The sequence below is a fragment of the Cygnus olor genome, chromosome 13 (genome assembly GCF_009769625.2).
Source record: "Cygnus olor isolate bCygOlo1 chromosome 13, bCygOlo1.pri.v2, whole genome shotgun sequence".
In the NCBI taxonomy this organism is placed as follows: domain Eukaryota; kingdom Metazoa; phylum Chordata; class Aves; order Anseriformes; family Anatidae; genus Cygnus; species Cygnus olor.
In genome coordinates, this window is record NC_049181.1 from 9503023 (window position 1) to 9529484 (window position 26462).

General features: G+C 37.7%; 1 protein-coding gene across 8 annotated transcripts in view; it reads right to left on the reverse strand.

The window, feature by feature from the left end:
• HTR2C (5-hydroxytryptamine receptor 2C) overlaps positions 1 to 26462 on the reverse strand; it is a 284648-nt gene that overhangs the window by 87443 nt on the left and 170743 nt on the right. The window contains exon 2 of one of the 8 annotated variants that reach the window (XM_040571967.1): positions 11814 to 11962. The exons of 6 other annotated variants lie outside the window; for them this stretch is intronic. The gene's annotated coding sequence lies outside the window, so the exon portion shown is untranslated. Of the gene's footprint in view, positions 1 to 11789; positions 11963 to 26462 lie in introns of all 8 variants that reach the window. One more of the 8 variants, XM_040571968.1, reaches the window with a different exon arrangement.

Consider the following 26462-nt stretch of genomic DNA (forward strand, 5'->3'; position numbering starts at 1 on the left):
TTCTGTGAAAACAGTAAGCAGTAACAACAAATAATATTTGAGCCACTGGCCTAGGTTTTAGTTTTTGTTTGTTTTTTAGATGTTAAGGATTTTCTGCAGACTTTTCCATTTATTTGTACTTTTTTTTCAAATTAGAACATTATTTTTATAATTGCAGCTGTGAAATAAATCTCTTATAAGTGCTTTCCCCTCTAATGTGGGTTTCCAAAGGGATTTACATTTAAAATTAAGAAGCCTTAAAGCTGGAGTTTCCTCTTGGAAATATTGTTACTGCTAGGTCACTATCAATGAATAATATTTAAAACTCCTGGAAATATACCACTTCTTGTGGAGCAGCTGAAATTCTACAGTCCCTAATGCCCCCATGTCATGGGGTTAAGAACTGAGCAGCTGCAGCTTCCAACAAAGATTTGATCACCAGTTTGGGAGTTAAAACTCTCCTGAACCCAGTACTGCCAAGACTTACAGTGAGAGCACTATGGGCGTGTATCCCACCAAAATGTGACATTACCTTCCATGTGATTTCTTCAATATAAAATTCTGCTTTCTGTGTTTTAAGAGTCCAGAAACCCTTTTATATCAATTGCATGTAATTATGATAAATATAATAATAATCATCATAAAAAAAAATAAATACAGAAATCATTTACACTTTCTAATCATTTTCTAATAGATAATTTTGCAGGCACGCAGCATCTGCTCTGCAGCATGGGGCCTCCCAAATGCAGTGTTTGAACAGTCACAATCCAGCACACCAAAGAGCCACCGCACAAATCCCCGCACCGACATTCGGTTCAAAATGCAATGTCTAAACAATTTCATGAAATGCTACACAATGTCATACAGATAAAGCTGTACTGAAGACAAAATGGAGAGAGGGAAAGGACAGCCTTTGGGGGAAAGGACCAACTCTACACAAAGTCTAGCACAGCATAACAAACTCCGCACGTTTGGCAGGTTCATTGGTACAAAAAAGACTTAAGAGCAATGCTTGAATTTTAGGTATGAAGCTACTAATGTTGTAAATGTCTGCACCGTTGTGAGTCTCACAAAACTCATAATCTGTAATCAAACAATCCACTGAAATTTTGAATTTTTGTAGTATCAGGAACAGAGAGGAGGGGGTTATTTCCCATTGCTGAGAACCAACAACTGAAAATAATTTGAACTTAAAATGAATAAGACATTCAAAAGCAGTTAAAAGAACCACTAAATGCCCTCAACGTAAAGGTGCTTAGTCATGGTTTTGCATGTATGCCAACACTGCACTGCACAGAAAAAATATGAACCCTTAAAAAAATAAATCCTTTATAACCGCTCTCAAAATAAGCTCTACTTCAAATCACTTCCTTAAATTCCCCACTATGGATAATTAAGAATCACATCCAATGGTACAGCGCATTACGGTGAAGCTGGTCCTACCTAATGACTGGTCAGAGTCCCTAATGAACATCAATCATTATACAAACAGATGAATTAAACATTATTTATTTACATAATGCATTTAAAATATGTATTTACTTGTATGTGATGGAACTCTTATGGTTTTGTTTGGGAGATAAAAGGTACAGGATGCCTAGTGTTAAAATGAATTTTCTAATTGGACTTTAATGAACCCCGTTACACCTCTTGATGCAGCTTTTTCACTTTGAAGATCAGTCAGTTCCTATTTAAAGAATGAGCCTGCATTAAGATTTAAAGATTTAAAGGTCTCCCTTTTAGTAGCTGGGATGTGCATGCTGAGTGTTAATTTCAACCAGAGGCAAAATATTTTTCTTTTCAAAATGAAGAATAATCAACACATTAGACTAATGGAATTACTTTACATAATTTTAGATAATGTAAATAGTTTATTTACATTATTTATTTTGTAAGGGAAGCACTTAGGGAAAAGACCCTTAGGAAAAAAACAAACAAAATACTGCCAACTGTTAGGTCATCAAAAACAATAGCAAGTTCTATGTTCCAGAAGTACTTTATTTTCCTAGAGTTCCCCTTTGAAGAAAATGCTTGTTTTAGCTTTTGAAAAAGAGGCCACATTTTGACTAGTCTGCTGTGACCAATGTTAAAAACAAACACCTTTAAACTGTCCATACATTCATTATATTCACACTACCAGGACAGCTGTTACTGGATTTTTTAAAAATCTTTTTAATTTTTTGTATATGCAAACATTACTATAGCAAAGAAATATTTTGTGAGACTCAAGAAGAAAACCTGTTTCAGACTGCTTTGAAAATTTTAATATACATCAGTGAAGGCAAAGAGGACAGTGTGGATGTCTCCTCTCTCATCTGTGCTTTTCTTGGTTCAGTCTCCTCTAGGCTGCAGTGGGGCCCTGAGCACCACAGCAGGGCTCCCAGAATAACCCTAAATATTCTTAGCTACAGGGCGGATGTGGCTTCCTAGCTTTGCAGAACTTTTGGAAACATTTTCTTCCTCTTAATATCAACGATTTCCTCTTATATACATCTCTTCCTTTTGCCTCAAATAGGCTTTTATAGCTACTGCATCTCATGTTATGCACCTGAAATGCCAAATTAGGCTCCAAAATTGCAATGAATTATTCCTACCACTCCCATGTTCCAGACTCGGGAATTCAGATTGCTGTCATAATCAGTAGCTCCAAAATTATCAAATTTATTTTATGAGTAACACTCAGTTAATTTTGATTACCTTACACCAAACTTGAGATACTGAAAAGCCCATCTTCAATCTAGAAAATAGTACTAAGTGTACAATTTATAAGAGAACTCTTAATCTGATGTTGGGCAGGAACTTGCTCTCATGCCTCTGTGTTATCAATTGCATCATCCATTGAAAAGAACTTTTCATTTATGTTGCTCTCCTATTCTCTTAACAACTCCCCCATCTCCCATAGAAATATAAAATCCTCATTTAATTACATCTCTAGCCTTAAAAGCTCCTTGCTGCTTTGTAGAAATAAAACATTCCTGGACAATAAATAGGAATATCATTCCAAAATAAAAATAATGGCAGGGGTAAAACTTCCTTCATGAAGAAAACTAGAACTTCACTTAGAATTTTAAAGACTTTATTAACAAAATTATCTCTGGATATCTACAAATATTAAATTAAGATCAAGACTTTAAAGAGTTTGTCACAGAGATGAGCACATCAAAGCATTTCCAAAAGGAAGAACCTGAAATTTGTACAGGTGTCAGAGTAGAACTGAGAAGAAATGAAGGCTAATGAAGTGCAATGCCTGAAGAAATGGCTAGAACAGGTTTTCATTTACATTATCATCCCCTGGCCTAGTGGGATTAAAAATGAGGCTGAACTCACTTCATAAGATTAGATATTTTATTACACAGAAATACAGATTTCTATAAAAGCTCATTTTTCCCTGTTTAATCTCCCTTTCTTCACTCTATACCTGAAAGATCTCTGCTTTTATTTCAAAATTATTTGCCTCACCAGGAAACAGAGTAGAAAATACTACATACATTCTCATTAACCTGCTAAAACGGTGCTGTAGTCCTGGCGCAATTCCTGGGCCAGCTCCAGCTGCTTTCCGTAGACCATGCACCTATGCATCTGCAGATATACCCACATGAGTAGTTGCTCTCAAGTGCCATCCTCTTTAAAGCAACCAGCAGCCTATAACCTATAATGGCCTACATATACATATGTATGTATATCCTAGTGTTCTGTAGCTAGGCAGAAAGGTAAATCAAGAAAGTCTTCAGATATGTTGTTGGCCACAGAGCAGCATAAAACAATTAGGCATCAGATAGACATATAGAGATGTATCCCGGAGGAGATCCTTATCCTCTACGAACTGCAACACAGCCCCAGGTCTCCTGTCTTCACCAGACAAATCAGACAGCCCTAGAGGTAAGGGAGAGGGAAAATAACTGTCTTTCTGTGAGTAATTTCATGTAATTTCATGTAAATAATCTCTATAAAAATCCATAGTGAATTAATTAACCTTTTTTTCACCTGTAACCTAAGGATGAAAAAGCAATTAAATACATTCATGGTGCAATATGTTCATGCTTCAGACAGGAGCTGCAGCAAAAAGAGTACTCACTCCAGAATGCAGAAAGTTAAAGCCCTGTAGCTCTACCTCTCATCAGCAGCAAAGGCAGGTGTATGAAGTCCAACACAAAATGTCTATTTATTGTTCATAGCAAAGAATTTTTTAGAAGGGCGCAGAGTTAACAACAGAAGAACCCAACTCGAAAACACCAGAGCTGGGTAGTCATCCTTATGCCTCCTCCATGAGCTCGTAAACAAACGTGGAGAAGCTATTACTACAGTATATGATGGTTCCCTTAAGTTGTCAAATTAATATTTTTTGTACCCAGAACGATTTATAATTAATGTCTGTTTTTATCTTGTGTGACACATGCTGAGTTTGTGGTCTGCATGCTAATTCTTTTGGAGCAGCAAAGTTTGAACTCCACAAGGAAAGAATTATATCAACTGTGAGTGCTGGAATTAATCCCTCTAACTCACCAGAACCTAGTCTCAGTCCTGTTTCAGGGTAATCATTGCTTTGTTAGCCACTAACACAACCTGAATTTTAAACGTCCTTGTTGGGAGAATATTGGATGATGTTTTAGATGTTTATTCAGTTGAGTGTAAAGCTTTCCAAAACACATTTTCTGATGCGTGACTATTTGAAAACCCTGCTTTTAAGATTAAAAGCTAAACCAACAAAACAATACATTTAATTTAGCACAGCCCATTTGGGGATGCTACTAGAGATGCATGTAAAAGTGCTTATTCCTAGATGCTGATTGTACTTATGTCTGACTGCCATAGCGAGTGGATTGCTCTCAGGAAAACTGCCATGATCAGACTGTAAGCTCCTTTCAACAAAGGCTCGGGAGCTGCGAACCCCCAGGTGCCAGGTAGGAAACCTACAGGTGCTGAGGTAACCTTTGGCCACACGTCCTGTTTTGCAGGCTCAGTGCCACCACTCCAATTTCCTTGCTGTGTTGGATTTCTCAGTCTGTGGCCCAGGAAGGAACATCCCTGTACCCCTGGAGACAAGTCTTCATGGACCAAATATTTCTTCAGGCCCTGGAACCTCAGCACAGAGGAGCAGAGGTGATGGTGCTTGCTAAGTCCATTTAATGTGTGAAAAGAAATATGGTACAGGATAAAGGTGATCCCTTTGACACACGTGGGAATTCATCATCATATAGTCAAAGTGTGGCATCGGTGCAGCCACTTCTCCACTGCTGTCTCCCATCATGAGGGTTTCACAGAGACTCATAGTCCTTTTCAAGGGCATGTAGATCAGAAAGATACCCCTGAACTCATCTTCCCTCCAGCAGAACACAGACAGGACTCCCAATTACTGTAAAGTATTTTTTTGCTTGTTTTTTTGTTTTAAACATTAATGCTTGGTAAAGCATAAAACAAATAAACACTATCAGAAGCAAAAATACGATCACAGACCAGCTTTGTTGCCAGTTGGAAATTACGTGATAAGCTGCCTGCAAGCTCATTACCACCCAGCTTCCAAAATAAATTGGATATTTTCAAAACCAGAAAGATGAATAATCAAGGAAATTCTATAATGTCATTCACCCAGGAAATAACATTATAAAACAATCTTTGCTGCTGTTGCAGATTGACTTTAGACACGGAATTTATTAACCATTAATAAATGTCAATCATGGTTTTTCTCCCCAAAGACAGCAAACTTCATTGTGCTAACCACCCTATGCCCCTTAGCTGGCTCACTAACATTGTACTTAATGTTTGGGATGAAAAGAATAATAGGATTCAAAATAGAGTATTGCTCCTAAGCCTTAATAAAAGGAAAGCCACAAAGTACAAACCCGGGTAATTACGTCCACTCAGAAGAAAATTACTCAGGCAATTCCCCACTTTAAAGCATACCTGGGGGGGGTGGAGAGGTGGGGAAAAAAACACCGGGGCTTGTTTTTATTTTTGGGTTGTTTTGCGAGTGCATTACTGAACAAATAATCATTACAAACAAGAAAACAGGACCCATGCACTCTTTAAAACTGTCTGCACTGGACTCACTCTGCTATCACTTGTTACTTTCAACTGTATTTTACTATATTTTTAATCAATATCTCAATCTTTAATTTAAAATTATGTCTTTCACTGGTGGTCCTAGAAAGCTTTTCATTTACGTGAAACTTATTCTTAGTTTGTGGAGTGCCTTTGAGATTAACAGTATCGAAAATATATTTGTCTCAGTATCATGAGAATATTCTTAGTAATAAGTTCTAGATAGCAGTAAGTAAATGATTTGTTTGCAAAATATGTGACATTGCAGTCAACAAGAAGTAATTGTGAAAAGGCACAGGAATTTCTCCTCTATTTATTGAAGTTGGGAATGATATCAATAGATATATTTGAATACTGACTTTGGGGACAAATCTCCATAACTAGGTAATTGCTGTGACTACTTCCCAGAAGTGTAAAGCATGTTTGCTTGACTGTATCCCTTCAGGAAAAGATGATCCAATGCAGCACTGATTTGAAAGCATTCAACATGTATAATGGTGACTTGCAGCCAGTACAAATTGCCAATATGCAGATGAGGTCCAGCACTAAAAAAAACCCCAAACGTCAGATTTCCATACCTCATAGTAAGGTGTTACTAAGCCATACTGGGACAAGTCTGGTCATAAAGCACAGCATTCTGTTCCTACAGAACTGCTATTTATACAGCTTCCAGGTATTGCTCCATGACTGACTGCTACCAAGAGGAGCAGTAGGTTTATTTGTTAAAAGACAATTACATGTGGGGACACACCGGAGTCAGCATAATGTGCAGGCTGTCAGCACTTTAGAGTCACGCACCTCAAATAATCGCATTTCTCCCTCCTGCCAGGGCACTGCCGGAGCCACAGATGGGAGGTGTCTGGTGGCACTTCACAAGCAAGCCAGGGCCATCTTCAGCTGCATAATTCTGGCACCTGATATCTTCAAGGGAAAGTTCTTCTCCGATGACCAAAGAAAGTTCTTCTCTTTGGCCACTTTGCTCTTTCCCCAGCCTCCTCTGCCCCACCTAGATGAATCAGATGCCCCACTACATGTATCTTACAATGCTAGAAAGCCACCACCAAAATGGTTGACTAGAAAGCCACCACCAAAATGGTTGAGATCACTGTTTGCCTGTCTAGGAAATCCTCAGCTAGCCCAGAGCCTCTAAAACAGCTCTGACTCTAACCACCTCTTGGATGCCTCTACAGACTTCGTGCTTAAGACTCTGTGATCTCCAAAAGACCTTCTTGTTTTGGGTAGCTGGTTCAAACTACAGCTGCCATAAGACAGGCAAGAATTGCTGAATGGTTTGGGATGAAAAGCTCCCAAAACTGTTTATAGCATCAGCAGCTACTGCTGAGAATCTGAGTGATAGCGCCCACATATTTACAGTTTACTGAAGAAATAGATCCTCTTAGCAAACTGGAGCCTGCAAGAACTTTGCAGAACATGTCAAGTTCCACTGATGGAGACAGGTCACATACAGATGAAGTAAGTGATAAAGCAAATAGCTGCAAAATGTATGTGAGGGCCCCATACACCCACATCTGAAATGTCACCCTGCATATGAAGTAGTTTATAATTTCCCATAATGCCCAAGGAAGTCAAAATGCATAGAAACGTGATTTATTTTAAAACACAACAACCAAAGGAGCTCTCACAGAAGGGAAAATGTTCAGATTTTTAAGCAAATCTGCTCAAGTATTTGTGCTATTTTCAGGACCTTATGTGTGCACAGTGGAAAATTAAATCATTTCCAAAGTTACTTTGCATGGCACCATATGTAAACCAGAACAGTTCAGATGACTTAACACAATCTGCTCTTTAGTGTTCTGTGTTAGCTTTTGTCTCTACTATTAATTTGACAGGCTGGCATATGAACGTCACCCTTGATCTCAGAATTCATTCCATTCCTACCTACTACAATTTGTCCTCCTACTATATTTTCTTTCACCATCACACTGTCAACATGCAAATATACTCAACAGTTGAGGATAAAAAAACTTGTAAGTTACTGGAGAAGTAGAGGGAGGAAATGGCAAATGGTGATTTACACTCAGAGCTCCTCTCTCTGAAATCAGTGGAAGTTTTGCCATTGACTTCCATGGGACCAAAGCAATCTCCTCGCAGCTACATCAGATCCTATTTCTGTACGTGGTGAGATGACACCAGTCCATTCCTGCTAACTGCTTGTTTGTACTCTTCAAAACAAAGGCATGTGCTCCAAGCAGGTACATTGCAGCTAGGAAGTCTGTGTTACTAGTCATTTAACACTGACATTTTCTCAGGCCCAGTATTTAGTAATCAGTCACCAGGTATTCCTCCTCTGTGTATTATCACACTGTTTTACGGTACCATTATTTCTACATACAAAGTTTTCAAATTTCTACTAATGTAACATAAGGGCTTGCCAAAATTTTTTGCTACACCTACTTCAGTTACAACTTTGAGTGTACCAGTTCAGTAAGACAAGGAGCATTTGCATGTGAATAGTGCTGCGCTCCCAGACACAGGCTTCACTTGTCAACTGCTGGCTGAAAGAACAGTCCTTTTTGCAGTTGCATATGTGCTGAAGGCTGAAACTATTTTTAATCGTCAGTGCTGCTGCATTTTAGAGCATCGAACACATAATAGCAAATCCCAGACACAAAAGCAATGATTTTTCAGCTGACCACCCATACTAACACAATAATTTTCAGTGCATGTGGGGGCTCAGGAAGGAGGGCATCAGCTGCAGATTTATATGAGGAAAGGGCAGAGTGTTCCATCCACCCATCGGCGCTACCCAGAGCAGCAGATCAGCTTCCATGGCTTGTAACCCAGTTCCAGCTGTACAGGCCCATCCTCCCCATTCAGATCAGGGTTGGTGCCAAAAAACCTTTTGGACCCAATACAGAGCCAGCCCAGCTGCAATCTCCTAATATGTCTGTATAGCCCCTCCAAGGCTTTTCCTACAAAGGGATCTGAGCCAGTGAACGTTAACATATCTGCATTCTCAAAATCTTCTGCAAGCAAGATTTATTTCACAGTTACAGAGAAGGAAACAACAGTACAGAAAGAAATTAAACATCTTGCACATCAATGCACAGTGCCAGTCTCAAAGGCAAGAACACAACCCAGACCACAGCTGTCAGCCTTGTGCCTTAATGACCAGAACTTACTCAGTCCTAGGCAGTTAGGGATGAACTGCAAAGGTGACATAGTATGATCCAAACAAAATGCCCTAAAACTCAACACAACAAAAATATAATGTCGATGGATCATGAAATAACCAGTGAGGCACACAGTGAGAGTGCAGCAGACCCCAAGAAAAAAAGCATTTGCACTACTTCATTTGAATTTGGACTGAAGTAGTTTTGAAGCCTCTGTCCATCGTATTTGAAAAGTCATGGCAGTCAGGCAAAGACTCTGGTGACTGGAAAAAGGAAAACATCACTCCCATTTCTAAAAAGAGTAGAAATGAAGACCAGTGAGCCTCACGTCTGTGCCTGGGAACATCATGGAACAGATCCTCCTAGAAGCAATGTTACGGCACATGCAAGACAAGGAGGTCATCTGGGACAGCCAGCATGGCTTCACCAAGGGCAAATCATGTCTGACCAATTTGGTGTCCTATGATGGAGTGACCCTTAGGGGTCAGTCCTTTGACCAGTGCTGATTAATATATTTATCCATTACATAGACAGTGGGATTGAGTGCACTCTCAGCAAGTTTGCCAACACCAAGTTGAGTGGTACAGTTGATACACCAGAAGGAAGGGATGCCATCCAAAGGAATGTTAAAGCTTCCTCATTCGCATAGAAAAAGTCAATGCACAATTGACTCAGATCATTCAATCACTTCTCAGCCTGCACAGGAACTTAGCAGCAGCAGCAAAGTCTGTTGAAGTAAGTAAATAACTGGTAGCATTACAGTGCTTTGTGGCTGCTAGGCAGTTACTCCATCCAGAGCAATGGATTAACTCATGGAAGCAGCACTTCAGAAAGCAGCATCTTCCTAAGAAGGAAATGTTTAGACTGAGATGGTTCCGTGGCTAAGGCACTGTGCAGTGAATTAGGAAACATACAGCCTTTACTTGTTTCTGCCCCAGATTCCTCTGTGACTTTAAGAGACTCAAATTAATTAAAAATATAATTACCTATTTCTGCCACAAATAACATCTGATTTATTTACTGTAATTGCAAAACAAAAAAGGAACTAGAGTAATGTTTTATCTGCTTTCCCCCTGTACATGTACGTGTTTTCATTTTTCCCTAGGTGGCTTTGCAGTTATCCTGAATCAGTGCCAACAGCTGCCCTTGCGTGTATATTATATGTGTATTATATGTGCTTGACATGTCCACAGGAAAAAGATCTCAAGTCACCAACTCCCCCTAACAATGGAAAAAAAAATTGCATGAAAATTTGAAAGAATAGGTTTTTTGTTTGTTTGTGAGAAATACACAAAATTAGTCAAAGAAACTGACCAGGACGGAATTATTTTAATTACTTTAAATTCTCAATTTCTTCTATTGCTCTAAGTGGTCAATTGATTTTCTTCCCCCTGTTTTAGATGTTACCTCATACTCTCACATAATCATGTCTCCTTAAATAGGACTTTCATGAAAACATCAAATAAAATACCGACACTGTCTGTTGTTCTGAAACACTCATTGCCAGAAACTGGGAGACACTTCCCACAGAAGATCTACACTACACTCTTGCCTTGTACAAGACTTCTCGTGTTTTTGCTCATTGTATGCCTTTCACATCTCATCAAGCTGACAAACAGAACTATGCCTGATGCAGGATGTACAGTATGAAGCAGCATGACAAGGATGGTGCTAGCAAAACCAGCAGAATGACATTCTCAGAAGAGCCATTTCCCTTTGTCACATTCCTAGATCAGTCTTCATGTAACTGAAACATGCAATCCAGGCACCATTATAGAAAGGAAGGATACTTCAGTAAATATGACTCTGATCTGGAAATCAGAAGCCTTCATGTCCATCATTGACTTACTGTATGAAGATGGATTTTGCCATAAACTCATTTGGGATTGAGCTTCCCACACTATGTGGCAAAACAGAGCTTTCCTACCATCTCCCACCAGCATTCACTGCCCTCCAACCCTCACTGCAAAACCAGCTCTCACACCAGCCCATATAGTCCAACTTCCTCACTACTCTTGAGTTTAGGAGCTGGAAAGTTAAGACGTCCCAGTATCCCAAGTTATGAATCACTATATCCTTGAGAGATGAGTGCCCTGCAGTTAGTTTTCCATTGACTCCATCAATAGGCAATAAAATTCAGTGATTTCAAATTTTTTTTTTTTCAAAGGTGCAAAGTAAAAATGAGGAAACATTATTGACACGAAACACATGCAAAAAATCCTCCTCCAGTGCTAAAGCAACTGTCTTACATCTCTGGCTCTCCTCAGTTAAGTGAGAACTACTGCTATTGAGGTAAAACAGGGTTTCTTTGTTAAGGTGCCAGTGCTCTCAGCTCAGACATCAAACATCTCTTGCCTGCTTAGTAGTGCTTCCTTCTCACCTGTGACTGTTACAGCAGTGCACACCCTGGTTCTGCACACAGCCTGCCTGCCTTCATTCCTGCACATGAATTTACATATTGCTTACTAATTAGCACATTTGCTGCTTCAATTTGCTTGTTCTGGTGCAGCCTTCCAAAGACAACAGATAAAATGTATGCATCATATAAAAAATATTAAGCATAAAATCATCCATATTAGAACATCAGATTCTCCACTATTATTTCTCTGTAAGTGTGTCACAAAACCCATCAATCACCTGGTGAAACTGGAAAGTGGATACCTTAGGTGACAACATTCCCTTTCCAAGTCGTGGCTGTACAGACTCTCTCTTTTGGGAACCCTTCACATGCGCATTGAAGCCCAGCAGCTTAACATGTGGCAGCCCACCAAGGCTGAGTAATGGTAGCCATGTGAATGTGTGATTTTGGCCTGTGGTGAAGATGAAAGAGAGTTAAAGTTACATTTAGAAATGGCAGCATTTACCAGAGGCTACAGACTCTCATACAATTCCCAGAGCTCAGGTGATGCATGGTGAACTGTAAACTAATCATGAATCTGAAACTTTATCTATTTACATTGCAGTGATAATACCCTGCTGTCCAAAATCCCCTAGAATCAATGAAACTCCCTCTCTGTGTTCTGTGCCTTATGCTTCTTGCTACAGCCACATTATTTACTTTGATTAATGATCACTTTGTGTACTATTAGCTGAGCAAGCAAAGTGTGACTTCAAACATCTGAAATAAGAGCAGGGAGATATTAAAGCCTATAGCACAATCAGATGGTCTTGCAGTTCCCTAGCCCCTCCTTTTCAGCTCTTGTTAAACCAGCTTTGAACTACAGGATACATTTGCTGAGAATCTTCCAAAGACCCTAGCTTACTAATGAAATAAACAATAGTATTTAGAGCTCCACTGGGTTAAGAATATTCTTCCCTAGCTTTTCTATTTCCTCAAGACTACAAAGATAGCAGCAACGGAGAAGTCAGCCAAACCGCACATATATTTTACCGAACAGACTACCACAGATAAATCATCACATATTGCTTGGAAAGTTTCAAAAGAAAATGAAGGGCTAAATTTTCCCGCAGTAACCAGAAGAAATGTCCTAAAAATGAATAAATAAATAAATAAAAAGGTAGGAAATTCCAGCATTGTCTACACATGCTTAGTTTAAGTCAGAAACATAGGGGCTTGGTATGACAACGATTCATATAACCTTCATGGGCTTGGGGATCACATGGCTGAGAGCCATAAAGAGTTGAACTAAATTAAATACTCTCAGTGAGCTTGTCTTCCCTTTCTAGTTTATTCCTGTGCAATACACAATTATTATTCCCTTCCTCCTCCCCCAAAATATAAAGTAGCAGAATGCATCTTTCCGTAAAAGAGTTCTAATCAGAAAGTTTGCTCACAAAAATAATGAAGCTTTTAAGAATATTTCTCCCCACAACCACCAGACCACATAAATGCAATTACTACGTATTAGGCATGTCAAACAGATCAGGATTCAGGTCTTTTAACAAATGAAAAAAAAAATAAATCATGTAATGAAAATTTTGCCTTCAGTCAGAACCAGGATTAGACTTGCAGTTTAGACTTGTGAGCTGTCACCTTCCCTATAAACACACCAGATGACTTGTACTGCACTTAAATTTGCCCAGTGAAGCTTTCTCATGGCTTGGAGTTTTATGCAAGTTCCCCAACTATTTCACACTCAAAAAAATTGTGGATATAGGAGGTTAATTGTTTTGCTACCAAAGCAAAAAGAGGTGTAGAGTGGAATTCAAGCTTTTTTAACCTTTATCAAGGAAATATACCAGTATCATACTTCAATTCTTAGCAGCTTACTGCCTTCCGTTATTAGCAGCACATGAAGTGCCAAGGTAAAGCAAAGGAAAGAAAAAGGAAGGAAGTTTTAGTTGATCTTCAAAACCCAGACGCATACCTATAAATGCTTCAGTATCTGATCTTGTATCTGACCAAGCTGCAGTGATGTGCTAAACAGAGCAGACCTACAGCAGCACTCACTGCTGCCTCTCTGCTCACCTTTCCTTGGACGTTCAGAGCCCTGCAGATAGTCAGGGAAATGAGGTAGCTAAAAGTTGTCCATAGGCTACTGTAGGTGCAGACACCGGTAAACGTCAGACCACCTGGATCATGTGCACCACTCAGTTGCTGTTACGATGAAGAGCCAAGAGTCTCACAAGAGAAAAAATCAAAACAAAACCCAAACAACTTGGCATTTCAGTGATGAAATTCAGCTCTTAAGATGTCAGGATGATTTGTGAAGTTCTACAACAATACAGAGCCTACTTCTATTTGTTCAAAACCACTAAACTTGCACTATGGATTTGCAGAAGTCTAATGCACATGTACAGAGTGAGCTGAAAATAACAGTTTGGACAAAAATAAAGCTACAAGAAAAACTGTCAGAGTACATGGGATCAAAAATCTTTCAGTCTTTAGAAACCAAGCATTTTGTCAAGGTGAGAAACTCCCAACATTCTATTTTAAGTTTAAAGAAAAACAAATCCTGGAATACTTGAGAAATAAATACTATCCTGTGATTCACAAGGGAACTATTCCCATTTTTTCCCCCTGTAATTCACAAAGGGGAAAATATTTAGAATATTTTCTTCCAAAATAGTGCTCACTTGGTTATATAGATCAGAGGTCTGCCTACGGAAGTTATAATGAAACCGAAGAACTATTTCAGTACAATCTCAAATCCAATAAATTACGTGAATATTTTAAATAGATGTTATGCATCAAACTGTATTCTCAATCATATTTTAGTACAGCATTCATTTTAACACTATATTATATATATATTATACATAACACTATATATGATTTATATTTATTTTAACACTATAAATAGTATCCACTTGAAAATAGTGTGGTGGTAGGAAAGCTAAAGACAGGGGACTTTTTGCTCATTTATTAATTTTGAGCTTGATCTGTTCTTTTTTTTTTTTTTTTTTTTGCAGCATTTGAGTGCCCTCATGTGTAGATTCTCCAGGAGCTATTCCCATCCTGAGGCAGAGCTCTGCTCCTTGGAAGCAGGATGCACACCACTGCCTTCACTTCTTCACCTTGCAAACAGGAACAATTTTAAATGAGAGAGATTGCTAGTGCTACTTTTTGTTTGTTTTTCCCCAAGAATTTATTGTGTGTCATTCTAGAGACTAGAAGAACTTCATGCACAAGATCAAATCTGAATGACTGCCTTTAAACCACACTTCTAGAAAACCGCTGTTTTAAAGATTAGAGTAGTAGAGTGGTTCAAGCTGTGAAAGACTGCAAGTAAAGTAGAAGTCAGCTGTGAAGAGGACAGAACTGAAAGATAACGATTTCCAAACGCACACAAAAAAGAAAATAAAAACCTAGAAAACATTCATTGAATTGAGAAGAGCCTGTTTTCAGTGAGCTTCACATGACATCACGCGTCATGGAGGTGATATTCACAACCAGAGCATGTGGGGAGGTGGGTGTTACTTTGTTTTGTTTTATGAATTGTCGTACTTCTTGGCAGAATTCTCACCATACAGGGCTCAAAGTTCTGATGCTTTTACTTGATGTAAGGCTTCAGTACTGCCTACTGGCTTATTTCTCTTCAGAATGGTCTGAGATCTACTGTAGCCTATTCAGAGAACCACAGAATTTTGCACTTCTGCACTATTCTGCACTTCTTCTACAACTCATGATATTCATGGCCTGCGTAAAGCTCTTCAAAACCTCATGAAAACGCCTTAAGAAACAAGTGGGGTTTTTTTTGTTTGTTTTTAAGAATTTGTGCAAACCTAAGCACCAGAGGAAATCTAAGGGCACAGAGGGTTAAGCAGCGATTAGTATTTTATTACTGAATCTACCTTTTTTTTTTCTTTCAAACTAGGTAGGTGTATTGGAAAAAAAGGTGTCAAATACAGTGTTACCCATTAATTTTTTCTTCAAAATATTTTTCCTAAGAGGACTGCATTTGCAAACCCTAGGTGAAACCACACAGCATTAAAACTTTCAAGCATGCACTTCTGTTATGCAATCATTAGTAATCAGAACAATATGACCCCTTCCAAACAATAATCAAATATATATGCTGAATTTCACATGTAAAGAGTATGAATATTTGAATTAGTTTTTCCATAAATGTTCTTGTTATAAAAATATTCACACAGCTCTAGGCATCAAATTTTAAAATAGCTTTTCCTTTAATATTCCAGATTGGATTGCACTACCTTAGATGTGAAAATACCTCAGTGCTTCTTATATATGTATTTTCAAAATACATATCAAAATTCTATTTTTGCTGAGGTCCAAGAGAGCAATATAGAGTTTTCAGAAGGCATAGATTATAATTACCATGCTGCTTACTCACTCTTTCTAGTCAAAGTTTGTGCAAAAAAGTCTCTGCGTTGCTACAAGGATTTCACCTTGGGCAAACACCGGACAGTTTAGTTTTACTCAGCTTCTCTGTGCTAGGGCTCCTGCCAATGGTTCTAGCACAGCCCACCTGCTGCCTCTGGATGGGGGAATGCACATCCCTTGCCCATGGTTCCTGGTCAGCCAGCAGCTGAGGAAATTCCCATGTAGCTGTGAAACAGCAAGCCCGAACTATCAGGTTTGTGGGTGGGATTCATATGACCAGTTGCAGAATCCTTCAAAACTGATCACGGAACAGAGAGATGGACAAGAGTCACTTATAGGTCCTTATAGTGATGGATAATTTGTACTTGATGCATCCAATTTTCTTTCTACTGAAACCCTGTGAGCCATCTTTCTGTCAGCTGCAGTCAGTGCATACATTTTATTCAAAACCTGTGGACTAGTGTTTCTTAAATGAAGTTTTCTAAGCAATTTGAAATCATGGGAGTTTCTGAAAAATGTGGTTCAATCTGATTCAAACCAAAACTGAAACATAAAGAAAACAGATGGGGAAAAGAAAAAAGTTTTTTAAAAAAATAATTTTTGCTTATCTTCCTATCTAGTATCTAAGATAAATTCTTACTTGACACGTGTTGAAATCATCCCAGTAATTTTAAGAAACCTACTACTGTGCATATGCAGTAATGATCAATTTTTTGTGATATGCTTGAGACTCAATACACGTTTCCTGGACTATGCTCAAGCCATGCCTAAATGTTTAGCTTTGTCCACTGCACTTTTCCTCTTCCTGAACATAAAAGCAGTCAGAAACACCTGCTCTCTGTTTAGCCATGTAGTTAGCAACCTCAGCAGTATTGCAACGTTTCCACATACGAATGAGTTCTCAGTTCCAAGCTGATAAGAAAATAACCTTCACAATGCTTTATGGCTATATGAAAGCAAACATTCCGAGCACAAGGAAACACAAGTTTCTTCTTTCTCCCCAGGTTAACACTTGAACTCTATGAGTTGCATAGATTCTGCTTTAGAGTTTTGCTTCAACAAGCCAACCTCCACTTCGTATGTTAAACTTAATATTATACATGCAGAATTAAATCCATGGCACCATCCACAGTTATTCACATGTATTAACGTTAACCTTCAAAATTTATTTGCAAGCTTGAAAAAAGCCTTATAATTACAATAGTTTTAATCAGGTCTCAAAAAGTCATGAGTGTATTTTTGCCTCCTGACACAACAGGATATAATTTCTCCCCCAAAAATCAATTTGCTTTTGTCATGTCCCTTGTCACCATGCTATTTCATAAAGAAGCCCCAGAAATCAGTTCAGAAAAATATTCTAGAATTTACTTACTTTGTCACCAAAGGGGAAAAAAAAAAAAAAAAAAAAGACTGGAAAATAAGCCTCTCACCCTTTCACCAAGCAATAAGTAAACCATAACTCCAGATCTTCATTGCTTTCTGCAGCACGGAATTTAATCTTGCCCCACGTGTTTCCTATTCCTGAGGCAACAGTGCTGTAACATGTATGGCATGTGGACCTGAGAATGAAGGGCATCCTACTGCAGACCCCCCATCCTGCAAGATAAATCACTTCACCTTTCCAAAATATTGGCATCAGTTATTTCATGCCACTCATTGAGGAACTAGAAACTTTTTCACTAGTGCTTCAAGATCACCTCAGCTATTAGAAACATTTAATTTTATGTGATCCGACATGACTTCGTACTTCTTTCTGCTCTGATTTGCTATGATGGATTTATAAGGGTGGCTGATAAAGCATTAATATATTTATCTGTTTTTATGCAAACAGAAACAGTGAATTTGCTTTTTCACGCACTGGGACGAAATTCAATGTGATCATAAGAATATGCCAATATAGTAAAATATCTGATGAATAATTCAGGCTCTTAGGAGTGAAACACTGAAGGAGACATTTTCAGATGACTATGTTGACAGGCTCTGATGTCCAATATGTTCGATGCAATGGAAAATGAGTTGGAAAGCCCATGAATGTCATTTTTCTAGTTTGTTTACTTCTCATCAGTAATAAATGGCATCGTGTATTCATTTTAGATTCCCTACTGGAAAGACTGGAACATTTATGCTAGAAATCAAAAGTGCATCACAATGACGTCAATGCCCAGATGCAGGAATGAGTCAGTCGCGTGCTTCTAATTGAGACAGCGTTTAGAAGAGTTAAGAAAAAAAACAACAAACAATATTTACAATAAGGAGAACTCATGCATGAGTTATGCCATACGTGCTGTCAAGTTCAGCTTGGGAAGGGTTCTGCTTTCTCCAATACCTCTGGGTACATGCTAGCCTCTGGCTAGACTGTCAGAAAGTCAGCCTGGAAGCAAGAGGTTAACTCCTGGACTTGTTTTCAAGCAGCCTTTTTTCCCCCACCAGGCTGAGAATTCATAACGTCAAAAGCAATTTGTCTGGATCTCAAAGATTTTAAGCGCTGGCCTACTGACTGGGATTTTTCAAAGAGAAACCAAGCAAACTCATCACAAACAAGCAAAAACGAAAGGATTAGAGTCAGGCTTCCTTGTGCCAAACAAACCATTTAAAGCCTCCCTTGCTCCCTCAAGGTGCTCAATTGTCAAGCTCATCATGTCACATTAAACCATAATCATTTTAAATAATCTGTGATTTATGTAATCCTACACAGGTCTACTGAGCAAAATTAACCTATGCTAATATATCCCTCAGGAAAAAAAAAAAAAATCCAACACTATTACACTTCTAATTAGTAAATAACAGATTTCTCTAATTGCTAGGGAAACAAAGCTAACGCATTATAGCGACAACTCTGCAGGTCAGCTGGCCAAACAGTACAAGGGAAAATGGGCTGCTCAGCAAATATATACCTGAAACATTACAGTCTTTTCACAACATGGACATGTTGTGATCTCCCTTTATCACACAACCTCAAAGTTGTTGCTTAGGTGGTGATATCTCACAAGATGCTTAAATCTCAGACCTGCCAACTCCCTTGATTTGCCAAGCCTGCTGGCCTTTCTCTGAAATATGCAGAGCAAAATAGAGACAGAAATCGAGGCAGGCAATATAAAACCATTCTTCACAAACATCCACTAAGGTTTCCCGTGTGGCCGTAAGCAAACCACTTTTTAAGAAAAAAAAAAAACAAAAACAAAAAACAAAAACACCTTACCCCCTTCCCAGCATTATGAACTTCTCGCAATCAACCCACACTCATACTGGTATCTGTTTCTATTTTACAAACTCCAGTGCTGAGCCAAAGCTAGATGGTGACATGGCAGCTGGTTTGCAAAGTTTAAGCTATACTTCAGCTTTAAGTCAAATGTATATGCAAAACATGTCCCAGATCCTAAAGATGAAGTACCAATGTTTTCTATATTCGTGCAAAGTGGAAGTAACTACAGATTGGATTTTCAAAGACATTTTGCCAACCAGTGCAATATTAAAAGACAGATGTCAACATCTGAAAGCCCTGGAAGCATCTGAAGATCTAGCCTGGTGGCTGTCCACATCAATACACAACAAGAAAAACTTTCAAACATAGCTTCTTAGACATAGAGCTGTCTTTCTAACATTGTAAAGTTAAACTACATTATGGCTGCAGTATAGAACCAACTAATTTAATGTTTTGACCATAAAATCATAACTTTGACAAAGACATAAGATTTAAAATTACCTTTTGTGTGATTTCAATAGGAGCTTATTATCCAAATGTCAGATGCAATCAATAACATTACCTTTTGGTATACCCCAGCGTACATGATTTATTTGCAGTAATGTTCCATAATTACAGCTGATGTAAAATGACTAATCAACTTCACATTTCAACACTAATTCATCATGGTTAACCATTCTATTCACAACTTCCCCCCATTTGCTATTTAACACATCTTTAAAAGCAGTTGAATGATCCCTAAATAAGTCAGTGAAGCACTGTCCTTCATTTAGATTTGTATTTTATATATACGTACACACACAAACAGCTGACCAACACTTTTTGTTTGCCCATTAAAATATTTTACAAACTCCAAACAGTAGCCAATTTTCAATGCAATTCACAGCAGGCAAAATGATAGAATATTTGACAAGTGACAGAAATTAAGCCAGTTTCTACTTCCTTTCAGTTCATGTCATTTATTTTATTGGATTACAGTTATTAGAAACTGGGGGAGGAAAGTGGGCAGGAAAAGGGGGGATTAGGTTTAGTTGTTCAGTCGACAATGTAACTTACTCATTTTGGCACATACTGCAACACCTATTTTTATACTATCCATCGCTCTACTCTCCCCAAGATGTGCCTTCACCCACACACCACTTGTGCACTGTACAAGTCACATCAGTTATGTAATGGTAGCATTTTGTCTTGGAGATGTAGGCTTGTGCCACAGTGTATGAAAGTGGGAACAAACTCATAGAAAGGAACCAGCAGAAGGACAGACATGGGGCACAAGGAAGGGGCTTGATGCAGCCCCCAGATGGAAAGGCACTGATGGCTTTGAAGTCCCTCAACAAGAGAAGATTTAAAAAAATAAGCACAACTGATGCAACCTATTAAATGAAGAAAAACAAAGGGTAGTGCAAAAAATTTCTTGGCTTTGAATCTGAACAGTTATTAAAGAAAATCAGACATACCGGTCTGAGAAACAACTGTTTCTCAATAAATCCTTTTTCTTGGCATCACCTTCCTTCTTATTTTTCTTTTAGGGGCCTCTTCCTCTAACAAAAAGGAACAAAAACTATACCTCTAGTTTTGAAAGCACAAATCAAAAACAGTCAGATTGGTATGCAAGAATTTACAACAAGAAAATCTCTTTTGCATAATTCAGAATGGCCAGCAGAGTTCTTCAATACCTTTTTCTTTTTTAAGTCCTTCCATGACAATACCAGATATCGCTATCAGTAATATATTTCTATAATTCTGTGTTTTGGCACTACTGACTTTGCATCCCATGTGTAAAAATAAAATTTAAAATTAAAGGTAATTTTTCCTTTTCTCTATCATTCAAAAACTGTAATTATAAAACAGATATTCCAAGCTTCAGCCAGTAATATGGCTTGCTCCCTCACATTAGTAAAGAAACAACTTATGAGAGAAATTAAAACTAAAATCAGACCTACTTTTTTTCCCCAAAACATACACTGTTATCGCTCATGTGAAAATCTGAAATAGGAAGTTAAGACTAGTACAATAAATCATTCTAAAAGGTACAACTATGTTCCTTTCTTGTACGTAAATTTCATATAACCATTTAAAATTAAGGGTGTATTTTTTCCTTCCTTGTACATTGGTTAACAATTAAAAATACTTCCCTATTTCAAACTTTTCATAAATAACATTTTAGAGAATTTAAGCAGATCATAAAGAAAAAAAACGAAAAAGGATTTAAATATATTTGTAGGAAAATAGAGTAATTAAAAATCAAACTTCCATTTTTCATAAAAGAGCAAAGAGACTGGTGTTATTGAGAAAAACTAGGACCTTGAAGGCTGTAAGGTGGCTATTGTCCTACCCTGCTAGGACAAACACTAACCTGTTACCTTGCTCTAGTGACAACTAAGTTGCTAGACACTAAGCTTGCTATCTTTTCTGCAAAAGGCAGCTCAGTGACATGACTTAAAAAAAATTATATAGAGGAGATGAGATGCACGATCATGTTGTCAACAATTATTTTGAAAATTACCATCAACCAGATTCAACGCTGAATACATTTCAGAGAAAGGTCAGTTATTGATAGTAAAATGTCATTATTAAATGATATCATAATCTAGATGACAAGCACAACAGACAGATTTCTAGATATCCTGCAAGGCAGCCAGCATGCTTTTCTGTGCTGTGTAGAGAAATAAATGCATACAAATAACTAATAATAGTAAAGCAGAGTCATTGAGTAATTCAAAAGATATAGTGGCTCTCCTTCCTACAGAGATTAAAATTACATAACAAAAATAAGATAGTAACAAGCTAATTCCATCATCGTCATTATTATTAGCCCATAAAGTTTATGTAAATGTTAACAAGGGTTGTCAAGACAGTTAGATGATAAAGCACATGCAGCAGACAGATTGGTTCAGTTTAGCATCTGAATTTACGTTTTAGCTACAGAGAACAATTTAAACATGAATTTCATTTGAATTAAAATATACAAAAGGATTTTCATAAAGAGACCTTGTTTCCTATAGATCTATATGAAAAAAAGCTATCACGAAAATTGAGTTATTTTAACAGATTCATTTCTAAAATGACAGGAAATGGATGATATGAAAGTGAATGGGCTCAGCAAAGTAAACCTCAAACAAATCCACTTTATGCTATGCTTTTTCCAGGGCCAATAACAAACTCCAATACATCTCGCTTTGGCAAATACCTGCATGGTCCTCCCAGACCTCACCCCTCCACAGAGGCAAGCTGCATGCGGCACAGGGCATTGCCTGTGTTCTTGCTATTAATAACAATAATAATAATATATATTTTTTTTAATTAATAACAAAAACACAGGGACTACTGTGTTTTGTTATTAACACTAATAGACTATTGGATTGGATATGTAAGAGAAACAGGCAAGGTATCTTTTTGCTTCATGTTTTTATCTTTAATAAAATGAAAAAAAGAGAAATAATATCTATGTGTTAGAACTTATTCATCGGGAAATAATAGCTTTATTTTTTTCCCCATTTGTAGATCCACGTGGACTTTCTAACAGCAGTGTGAACCACTGAATAAATTTAAACCCCTCTTAAACCAGTTTTTTTCTGCTTAGTCACATTTTTCAGATCCATTTAGAAAAAAACATATCCCATCAGGGGCCTGCAGGCTGTAAGATATCTAACGTTTGTAGTTTTTATTTAATGCCAGTAAATTTGATTAAGACAAGGTGAAACAGTGTTTGCTTTTTTCCAGTATGAGACAGTTTGAATATCCCCCAGGGTTTTTGTTCCATATCTGTAGGAATCATGATACCTTCTATGAAGTCTAGAATCAATTTTCACAATGTATGCTCTAATTAGATATTAATATTGTTTCCAGAATAGACATCTACTGTCACACCAAAGCAACACTGTACATCTGGAACAACTTTTTTTTCCTTTTTTTTTTTTTTTCTTTGAAAGGGTTTGGAGTTTTAGAAAAATACAAACTTAAGCTCAATTTTATGAGCGCAGAAAATCTGGCTGCTTCAGGCAACCAGAATTGCTGAAATGTTTTTGTCATTTCATTGTAATAATATCGGTGTGCCTCAGCACACGAAGCACATTACAGGTATGATAAGAAGGTAAGCTGTGAAAACAGACGAAAGATTATCTCAAATGAAACCGATGACTTCAGCAGTGCTAACTGTGACATAATTGAAAGCCATAATTCAGACCATCAGAAGAAAGAACTGATTGGTAAGGAAACAATCCACTAACAGTGGCAACACTCAAAATGGAAGCAACTAAAAAGTTACAAGGCATTTTTATGAAACCTTAGAAATCCGACAGAAAACTACTTGAGCTATGCTTCTGGACATGCTAGATACCATGGCCTGCTATTTACCCAACCAAATCCGGCAACCTGATGCAGTTCCTTGAACAGTATAACAAAGTTCTCAAACACCTTTATTTCTGCACGTACACAATCCGCATCTATTTTGCTCTCCTTGACAGCTAGAAAGGAGAGTAGACAGGATTTCTGACTGAGGTTCATCCAGTGCATGCGAACAGGTGCAAAAACACTTGACTGGAAATTTTGAGGAGAAAGAAGGAAGCCAACCTCATCGGCAGTAGCAACATGCTGTTATATGATTGCTGCTGCACTGAAGTTCCTGGTTTCTGTAAGGTGGCTACAGTTGTTCTCCTACAATTCATTGCAAGTCTTCATGGTGTTGATGTGGATAACATCAAAGCACTAAATCTTTTTTGTTTCTCCATTGCATAAAAGAATAAAATTGGGATTATGTATGCTGGCACATACACTGTGCATCTACAGGTCATAAAAACAAATCCAGTAAATTGCAGTTGCAATTTTTGCCAAGTAAAATAAAATATATCATCACTTCCAGAAAAAAAATAAATCCACTAACTGTTGAAAGTGAATGTTCTACTTGTATAAAAAGTGATCTAAATATTACTCTTTACCGCCAGCATGAATTTGAGGAAAAGGAGTGTGAATTTTAATTACTATGCTACTGAGAGATACTTAGCTGCAATTTAAAAGCATTCTTCATGTTTATTTAAAGACTTTAAGAACAGCAAAAGAAGTGCTGCATCATAATTTTTTATTGTATTTGGAACTGAAAGCATGCCTTTCTCAGTTTCCCTCCTCCAAATATTTACTTGTTTGAAATCCAGGATTATAAATGACCGAATTTTTTAGTAATTACATGAATAAGGAAAAATTCCTAACAAATGAAAAATGTCCACTGTGTGCATTTCAGAGACAAGAAGACAAAAGTGATCTTAAACAAGAAATGTAACCTAGTGATGAGCTATCAGAGTTAAAGCCCACCCACATGTGGAGTCCAGGTGGAGCTGAGAGTACCTTGTGGGCATAGAGACTTAGGCAGCAGGGGTAACAAAATTAAACTACAAATAATGGCTCAGAGATATCAAGATCAATGAGTAAATGGAAAAGGGAAAAGGAAAAAAGGAAAAAGCAATCCACAGAACATGCCAGGTAACAGGAAAAACTGTGAAAACGTGATTAAGAAGGGCACCATAGGCATGGAGAAACCCTTCTTAAGGTTAGGAAGACCCTCTGTCACATCATGAGACTCCACTGTCATTGGAGCTTGGCTATGGTTTCATGAAAACACCTACAATGATCTTACAGTGTATAAAACACATGAGAGATCTGACAAAGCATCTGACAAATACCAAGTCAACAAACTCAAGATAATGGCCTAGAAAAGCATCATATATATGCATCGCTAGCAACCCTTAGCCATGACTATTAAGTTTTGCTGACCACTCAGTTGCCCTTCTGGAAAACAAATGCATAGAAATTGTGATAAAAGAACATAGACTGAATTTGAGATTTGCTTTCCTCCACAATACAATGCTTTCCCATAAGTACAGATACTTGCTAAGATTATTATTTCAATGTATTATAATCTTCTCTCTGGAATTTGCATTTACATTTTTGTTTGTGGAAGCCAGGTAAATAACGACATGTTAAGATATCAAAGAACAAATTTAGTGAGTTTGTTACCATGGACTATTAATATAGACACAGATACCTGCAATAACAAGACAGGAAGAAGGCCCAAGTGAGGGTGCTACACAGCTTCAATTTCCAGTCTCGGAGTCTCCATTTACAGGACAAGTTTTAAAAAAGAAATATAAAAAGAGATGTAAAGGAAGATTTGCTCATTAGCAATTCCTGCTGAGGTTGCATAAGCCATAGATTCATGACGTTAATGTTTTCTGCTTCCATAGATATGACAAATATATAGCTTGTAATTAAAAAAATGAAATATAGCTAATGACATAGTTGAGTTTTAGATAATGAGATAGTATCTTGGAAAGCATAATTAAGGAACTGAGGGTGAATCTGAGGCCATTTTTGAGTGCCTCTAACTTTGTAATTGCTCTGAGATTTCCATTGGCTAGTATAATAGTTAAAAAAAAAAAAAAGAAAAAAATTAAGACCTGGTAAAAATCCAAGTAAGCCTTGAGATTGCTTCATGTCTCTGAAGATCCCTCTCCATTGAACTATAGTGCAGTGCCATTAAAAGAAGTGGAACACAGCAGCAAGAGCAGTGTCTGCCAAAGTGGAGAAATGATATAGCAAAACCAAGGGAAAGCAGAGAGGTGAAGAGCTACAACATTGTGCTATCAAAATCCAGATAATTTTCCATCTCCATTGAGGTGTAGTGCTCAGCTGAGGCAGAGATGAAATCACACGATATTTAACAGTTAAAATACTGTTTAAGGTACAAGTCCAAAGTGCCTATTAATTAGTTGTTCAAAAAACAGATCAAGTCTTTTTGAAAACTTGTGTTTAAATTGCTTTCAAGTCTGAATTATGATTGCTTTGTACAATAAAGAAAAACAATGGCACAACAGATACTGAAAATCAAAACCATCTTTCTGGCTGCCTTTATAAATTTGCAGTTGCATTCTGCTTTGTGGAAAGCCCATCAGGACCACTTTGCTCTCTGCATTGCACCATTCCTATAAAGACAGCTCTTTTATTTCTGATAAGTAAAATTTATTTTTCCTCTTGGCTGATGGGATAACTGCATCCCAATAATTTATCTTTGTCTGTAAAAACACTTCCTGACACTGCTTCATGATGTTCTTTAAATGATGCTACTTTCCACTCTTCCATTATCGTGTTTGGTTGCACATCAGTGCTGCTCTGTGGGGCTCTCATCCTGCTGTTCTTACTCAGGCAAGACTCCAGCAATGCCTCTAACATCTTTGTATGAGCAGGCTCACTGCACACAGGAGATATTATATTCTTTCATTATTGAAAAACCAAGAGGGAAACAGTTTTCTCCTTCCCACTTAAAGAAATGCATTCAAAAGCTCAAAACATAATTAAGTGCCTACTTCAA